Genomic DNA, 8,587 nt, shown 5'->3' with positions numbered 1-8,587 from the left:
ATACAAAACCTTCTTATGGGTTGAAGCAGGGATATGCAAAGAACCTCAATTTTTTCAACTTTTAATTATTTTCAATAATGTCTACCCTTGCTCCAAACCACATAAAACTAGAATAATAGGACTAATCGATCAATTCGATCTATCGGTCGGGCTATTTGTCGTGCTTGGATTGTTGGCTTACGAAATTGCATAGATTTTAACGAGCAAGCTAAATGAAATATTTACTTCATTTAATATGCTTAAAACATTGTAGTAATTCTATTTAATTTTAATAATGATAAATAGAATTATGTATTATTAAATTATTTTTGTTAATTTGAATATAAAAATTGCTTTTGGTCCGGTGAAATCCGGTGGCTTACTGAAGCCGAAGGTTGGCTTAGTAGGATTGAACTATAGTAACCCTTTTTTTTACACTATTCGATCATGTTAAAAATTGGTTTGCTTATGAAATAAACGGCCTAAATAAATCAAAATTGTTATTTAAACAACTATCTTCATTATATTCAATGAATAGTTTACACTCTGCTGGTGCTCATAAGAAACTGGCTGCTGAAATCATACGTTGGCTTACAGCAGTGGCTTACAGGGTTTCATAGAACTCTTACGATAGCACTTTTTTGTACATATAATGCTTTAAATAAATCAATATATTCATATCACAATTATTTTTGTCAGTACTATAAATATAGAAATTGCTTTTGTCAGGTGAAAAACAGTGGCTTACTGAAGCCGTAGGTTGGCTTGATCGGATTTTTTCTCATGTATACAATAATATGAGATAAATCAATCAAACAATCAGTCGGTCGGTCGGTCAACCTGCCAGCCAGCCAGCCAGTCTGTCAGTCAATCAATCAACCAACCGATCAATCAACCGATCAATCAATCAACTAAATTGAATGAACCAAATAAACAAAAATAAAAACAAAAATAAATAAAAAAAATTTGCAAGGCCTGTTCAAACTCGAACAAACAGTTAACCGTACAGATCTACAAACAATTTCGAGATTTTAGTAAAGAAAGAAAAACACAGTAGTTGCTTTTATTTGAATTCATTCAAAAATGAAAAGTGACGGTTAATTAAAATTTTAAAATGTCAATTTTTTTTAAATTCGTATTTTAAATAAACAATTATAACAAAATATCGACCGATAAAAATAATTATTATCCATTGTTATTATTATCATACACACTCCTTAGAAGTTCTCGAAGGATAATAAACCACGTAACATGAACATTTAGTAAGAACAGTTCACAACATATCATAATGACTAAATCAACATAATAAACAGAAATAATTTAACATGCATATATACAAAGTAAATCAAGAAATATCCAAAAATTATATAACCAATTTAAAAAAAACTAGAAACCAGTCAACATTTAATGAATAAATAAATAGACATTATTAAAAAGATTGTTCAAAAAGGTACAATTTAAGGCGACGACGAGAATGAAATGTAGTTTGTTTTGTTGGTGTGGTGTTGTGTTGTGAAGCGGAAACAAACACATCACACAAAACTAGTAAGAAGTCGCAAGAATAATAGTCAGCCACCTACCTATAATAAAATTACTCTCAGGGCCCTAGCTTACTTATAAACATTGACTCAACTCACCTACAAATTTGTATTTCTCGTTTTAGATGTTTCAAGTATTTTATTTAACATATTTTAGCGTTTTTATTTTACTTGAAGCTTTTTAACTAATGTTAAGCCCTAGCCTACCTACAATTGTTTAACTCATCTCAGTCCATAACTTACCTATGAATTAAATTAAAGCCCGGTTCACGGTAAAGAAAATATAAAGTTGAAGAGAAAGATAGCAACAACGACACCGAATGAATGGATGTTGTGTATGTATGTGTTGTATTGATGTGTGTGTATGTAAATGTGCGGGCGCGCACTCTCCAGAAACTTCACTCACTACCGACGAACCTCCATTGCACCGACCATCATCTGACACGCATCGATGGAATGAATTTGACCGGATACTGAAAAATAAATTGAAAAAAAATTAATTTACTAAAATAAAAAACAAGCAATTGGAAAAAATAGGCAACTATCTTTTTGAGATAACACTCAATCTTTGTTCAAATTCGAGTACTTTCAAAGGTACAATGAGACAAAAACAAATTTACCTTTAACATTATCTTCGATTTGTCATCGGAACGATCATCATTAGACCACCATCTGAAACGTGCTGACGCCCACCACAGCCCACCTCTCATCATTCTGTAGACAAGTTTTTATTAATTAGCGAAGTAGTAAATCAAGAAACAAAGGAACGAACGAATAAATGATTAACTGAATGATTGAACGATTGGTTGAATGAATAAATTAACTAATTAATTAATCAACCAATGATTTAATGAATGAATAGAATGAATCAATGAATAAATTAACTGAGAAATAATTTGAAAGATAGTGATAAAATGAATGAATGAATGAGAAAAATATAAAAAAGAAACTAAATCATACTTCAAAAACCGTCGTTGTTGTTATCTTCGAATTGTCATCGGAACGATCATCATCAGACCTCCATCTGAAACGTGCTGATGCCCACCACAGCCCACCTCTCATCATTCTGTAGACATTTTTTTAATAGCGTATTAGTAAATCAAGGAACAAAGGAACGATCGAATAAATGATTAACTGAATGATTGAATAATTGGTTGAATGAATGAGTGAATGAATGAATGAATTAATAAATCAACGATTCAATTAATGAATAGAATGAATTAACGAATTAATTAATAGAAGAATAATTTAAAAGGTTGAGTGATAAAATGAACGAATGAGAAAAATAAAAAACGAAACTAAACCTTACTTCAAAAATCGTCGTTACTATACTTTCCATTGCACCGACCACCACCATCTGGTCGGCACACAAAATACCATCCGAACTTCAGAGTGTCAGTCGAACAGCCAACGAGCTGATTCTACCTACACCACCATCATCATATGTAAATCATCATGAGACCACCGTCTAAAACGTGCTGACTCCCACCACTGCCCACCTCTCATCATTCTGTAAACAAAATTTTTTTATTTGCGTAGTAGTAAATGAATGTTAGAATCTTAGAAGCAAAAAAATAAATTATAAAATGAAAATAATGTCAAATAAATAAAATTTTAAAATAATAAAGTAAGTAAAATGTAAAAAAAAACTTACCGTCGTCTATTCGACAAAGGCAGAATGTTGAATGCTGTCCGGTTCCTACGTTGTCCTCCAAAACTGGTGCCAGTCCTCTTCGAGATTGTTGTTGAAACACAGTCCGTGGAATGGAGAAAGAGAAAATTCTCATCAGAAAGCTTAGCGGTGCCTGCATCTCAAATTGTTTAATAAAAATAATCCTATCTACCTATTCAATTACCTTAACTAATCTATATTAAATTGTTAATGGTACGATAGTCGAAAGTCCCCCTTCATTCTCCCTCCTTGCACAGAGGTCCACCGACAACCAGGGCACCGGATAGTAAACCATTGCCGTGCGGATAGTAGACTACTGCCTTGCGGATAGTAAACCATTTGCCGTCCGGAAGCCGTGCGGGTAGTAGACTATGGCCGTGCCGCATAGTAAATCATTACCGTGCAGATAGTAAACCATTGCCGTCCGGATAGTAAACCATTGCCGGTTCACCACTGGCCACCAAGGCTTACCTCTGACAAGAGACTTTGAAATCCAGAGTCAATCGGCTATCGTACCCTCAACTTACCTATTCATTACAATTAAGCCCTAGCTTACCTAAAATTACAAAACTCAAGAGCCCAATTCATTGGCCTTTCGGCACCCACCCCACCACCTACGTAATGCCTTGGGCTCCAACTTAGTAATAATAATATAAAACTTAAACGCTAAATCTATTAATGAGTATGTGTTACAACGTAGCCTTAACTTACCTATTCATTACATTACGGTCCTAGCTTACCTAAAATTACAAAACTCAAGAGCCCAATTCATTGGCCTTTCGGCACCCACCCCACCACCTACGTAATGCCTTGGGCTCCAACTTAGTAATAATAATAATATAAAACTTAATAATTAACCTACCTATCGATACACTTACAGCGTTTTAATTTACATTACAAGAATTTTCCTAGAATTACATTATTGCCCTTAACTACCTATGAAATTAAATTACTCTCAACCTTAGTAATAATAAATTAGAATGTGTAATGAAAATAAAATTACGCTCAAATACTAACATATGTGTTTATGTATGTATTTGTGTGTGTGTATGTAATACGCTGATGCGTGCAATGTGGGTGTAAGAAAAACATAGAAGAGATAAACTTACGCGCCTACCTATTCAACTACATTAGTGTTGGATGCTTCTTATCTATTCTACCTACAATTAAAATTATGCCTATCTAACCTACCTATATAGCTACTTAATGTAATTGTGTGTATGTGCGTGTGCGTGTGAGCATTCATTCTTACTTAATGTTAAATTACAGAGAAAAACAGAGAAAAAAGAATAAAATGTATCCCAGCCAGGCGTATCTTCTTTGCCACTGAATGAACGAACGTAGCCTGACATTTTCCACGATGAATTCCTTTGGAAGCTTCAACCTGAATAAAATGGATGAAATGGAAAAATCTTATTTATTTGACTAATTTAAATGAAAATAGAAAAACGAGCCGCGGTGAAACCCGCCGGAAAAGTCAGCCAACTGGCAAAAAAAACCGCAAAGAAACCGTAAAACGTACCCCAGCAGGGCGTGCATTTTTTGCCACCGAATGAACGAACGTAGCGTGACATCACAACCTCTCTGGTCGTCCACGATGAACTCCTCTGGAAGCTTCAACCTGGATAAATGAACCTGAAAAACCTAAATGAATGGAAAAATCTTATTTATTCAATTTAAATGAAAATAACTGCAAAGAAACCGACCGGTCGGCAAAGAAAAGAGAAAAGAAGAGCAAAGAAAGGTATCTATATAGGATTTATGCTCTATATAACTCTATATAACTCTATATAACTCTATATAACTCTATATAACTCTATATAACTCTATATAACTCTATATAACTCTATATAACTCTATATAACTCTATATAACTCTATATAACTCTATATAACTCTATATAACTCTATATAACTCTATATAACTCTATATAACTCTATATAACTCTATATAACTCTATATAACTCTATATAACTCTATATAACTCTATATAACTCTATATAACTCTATATAACTCTATATAACTCTATATAACTCTATATAACTCTATATAACTCTATATAACTCTATATAACTCTATATAACTCTATATAACTCTATATAACTCTATATAACTCTATATAACTCTATATAACTCTATATAACTCTATATAACTCTATATAACTCTATATAACTCTATATAACTCTATATAACTCTATATAACTCTATATAACTCTATATAACTCTATATAACTCTATATAACTCTATATAACTCTATATAACTCTATATAACCCTATTCAATCAATAAAAATCCCACTGAAACCAAGAACCACCGCGTACCTGCTGAATGTATGATGTGAAACAAAACAAAAAAAACAAAACAAAAATCACACCACCAAGTAGAGTAAAAGAATAGGAGTCCCTAACCTACCTATGTAACTAAATTACCTAACCCTAACCCTAACCCTACCTATATAATAAATTAATTTTTACCTCACCTACCTATGCTTCATTAACTTAACTCAAGACTCATGAAGAAAGAGAAAAAGGAGTAAAACAGAACATAAAATACTACCACACAAACAAACATGATGTATGTATGTATGTATGAGCAACCGTTAAAGAACCCACCTAAAATTAAAAAAATACCACCTACAAACATTCAAACCACCTACAAACATGTAAACTCTATATAACTCTATATAATAAAATAAAAAAATTTTAAAAATAAAATAAATGAGATCAGACAGACTGCTTCAAGCGAGGCAGAATGCTGATCTGATTTTCATGTTGTCTCAGCTCCTCTATTTATACTCGTTTCAACCATACATTCCCATCATTTCAATCATTCGCATCAGTAAAAAACTTGTTTAATGTATGTACTACACTATTATACAGTCTTAACCACAATGCTAACTGTACTAAATTGAAGTCATCGAACGAACGCCTTCGAAACTTTCTGGTTGGCTGGTTGAATCTGCTATATTGCTTTTCATATAAACATATAATCTAATATAATATAATTTAATTATTTGTATACATGAATTCCAGTCACTTTATATATATATAATAAAAATTCATTATAAAAGCAACAGTAATCAGTGCTATATATGTAAGCACGCAGTTCAAATTTTTCGGGGAGAATTCAAAATTGTTTGAGACCACACCTTGCTTAACATCCAATTCCACAAGCCAAGCCAAGCTGAGCCAATATGCATAGATTTATAAGCGCTTTTATGTTAATATTTTGCTCGCTACATTTATATATTTTATAAATTCATTATAAAAAAAACAACAGTAATCATTACTATATATGTACGCACGCAGTTTAAATTTTTCGGGGAGAATTCAAAATAGTTTAAGACCACACCTTGCTTAACATCCGATTCCAAGCCAAGCTGAGCTAATATGCATAGATTTATAAGCGCTTTTATATTAAAATTTTGTTCGCTTTTTAAACGAATATCCCAATATAACAAATTCTCCATCCTATTTTAACTTTTTTTGATGCTTTTTAATCAGTCAGGTCACAAAAATCATTATCGATATCGCAATGAAATCAACTTGAAATTTTTTTTTAATTATTGATAAAATTTTTAAATTGTTGATAAAAATAACTAGTATATATAGCGTAGTAAAACGTTTAAAATTTTCTGAGAGAATTCAAAATAATTTGAGACTACACCATAACACAATTGTACAATTTGAATGTGTAAATACAACATTATAAATGTATTATAACTACGTGTATATATCTATCTATTTCTTTATTTAGTTCTGCCTGTGTATGATATTTTGTCAAATTTATTTGATAGGAATTGAATATAACCTTTATACCGGCTGATTAACTACCATGTAGTAAAATAACTACTTTCTATTATTTTTCTCCAACGATTTCGCAACGAATTGCCCATACCATATAATTAGAAGAAACTCTTTCAATCAATGTTTAAATTTTTATATTGTAATTTATTCTTTCGTTTTTGTTTCTGTACTAATTTTCGTGTCAGATACAATAATTTAGTTTTTAAGTAAATTTTCATTTTCGTAGCTATACACAAACATGCCTACCTGTTGCATTAAAAATTGCATTAATAATAAATAGAAATGAGAAAATTTCTGATGCATCTTTTCACAGGTTTATTTTCAAATTAAATTTACACTAAAATAAATGTAACAATATCCCTATACTCATTGAATAGAACTATTTTGTTTTACAATTACATATATTTTATTTTATAGACTATTATAATTTATAATGCTATCATGGATTACCATTTTATTATTAAAAGCAATACTTAAGAAATGCACAAGTTTCTGTAACAGTTTATAAAATTTCAGATTTCCTCAAAATGTAAAAATGCAAAACGATTGGATTAAGTGCATCAGACAGGAAATAAATGATTTCAAATGGCTTCCATCAAAAAATGCAAGAATATGCAGTGACCATTTCTGTAATAAAGATTATAAGGGTTATGATGGAGAAAGGAAGGTAATGCTGAGGAAAGCATTCCCATGTTTTCAAGTTAGTTATATTTATATGTCATCAGTTATACAAGGAAACAATTCACATCATCATTGTACATTGCAACATTCTTATCTATACAAAAAATATAAAATGCATTCAACAATATTCCATGTATTTTATTAAAACTTAGAAAGGGCATAATGACATTGTGAATAATAAACCCTGCTTAGGACTGGGATCATCATCATCATACCAATCACCATTACAAGTAGAGTCAATTTTATATTAATGCCTAACAAGTTAACTAAATTGGCATAATCAAGTTTTTATATGAAATACACATCAAGTATTTAATGTAACAAATAAATTAACAGAAAAATTTCTGGAAAAGTTTAAAAAATTAGAACATATGACTCTGATCAAAAATCATTCGCGTTGACACTTCATTTGTATGGGCATAAGGCATATGATTATCTTTGGACAAATGGCTTACATCTTCCTCACACTAGGACATTAAGAAAGTAATCTTGTCATACCTGTTCAATAATTTTAATAAGATTGTTTTAAATAACTATTCTCAATGTCATTTTATTAACACTACATTAAAATAGGCTACAAAACATTGATGGTATGCCTGGGGTGATTTCTACAAACCTTATTGACTAATGGTGATGGGGATCCTCTGGAACTGTAGGATCATGACATTCAATCTAGTCATGGATTGAGAAATCAATCCTTGATATATTTGATAACAAACATTTATTATAATATAAGAATGAAAAAAAGATGTAGGTGTAAGGCAAAATCTTACTGGAACTATTATTTTTAGCAATTTACGATTTATTTTTTTATTTATGACTTTATCCATTTTCAATGATACCGATATTTTTAATTATTATTATTCAAATTATACTCATGCCTATATAAATTAATTTGATTGTGGCTAT

This window comes from Helobdella robusta, assembly GCF_000326865.2.
Source record: "Helobdella robusta unplaced genomic scaffold HELROscaffold_57, whole genome shotgun sequence".
Classification (NCBI taxonomy): Eukaryota; Metazoa; Annelida; class Clitellata; order Rhynchobdellida; family Glossiphoniidae; genus Helobdella; species Helobdella robusta.
The sequence above is the reverse complement of the archived record's forward strand: the minus strand, read 5'-3'. Positions refer to the sequence as shown.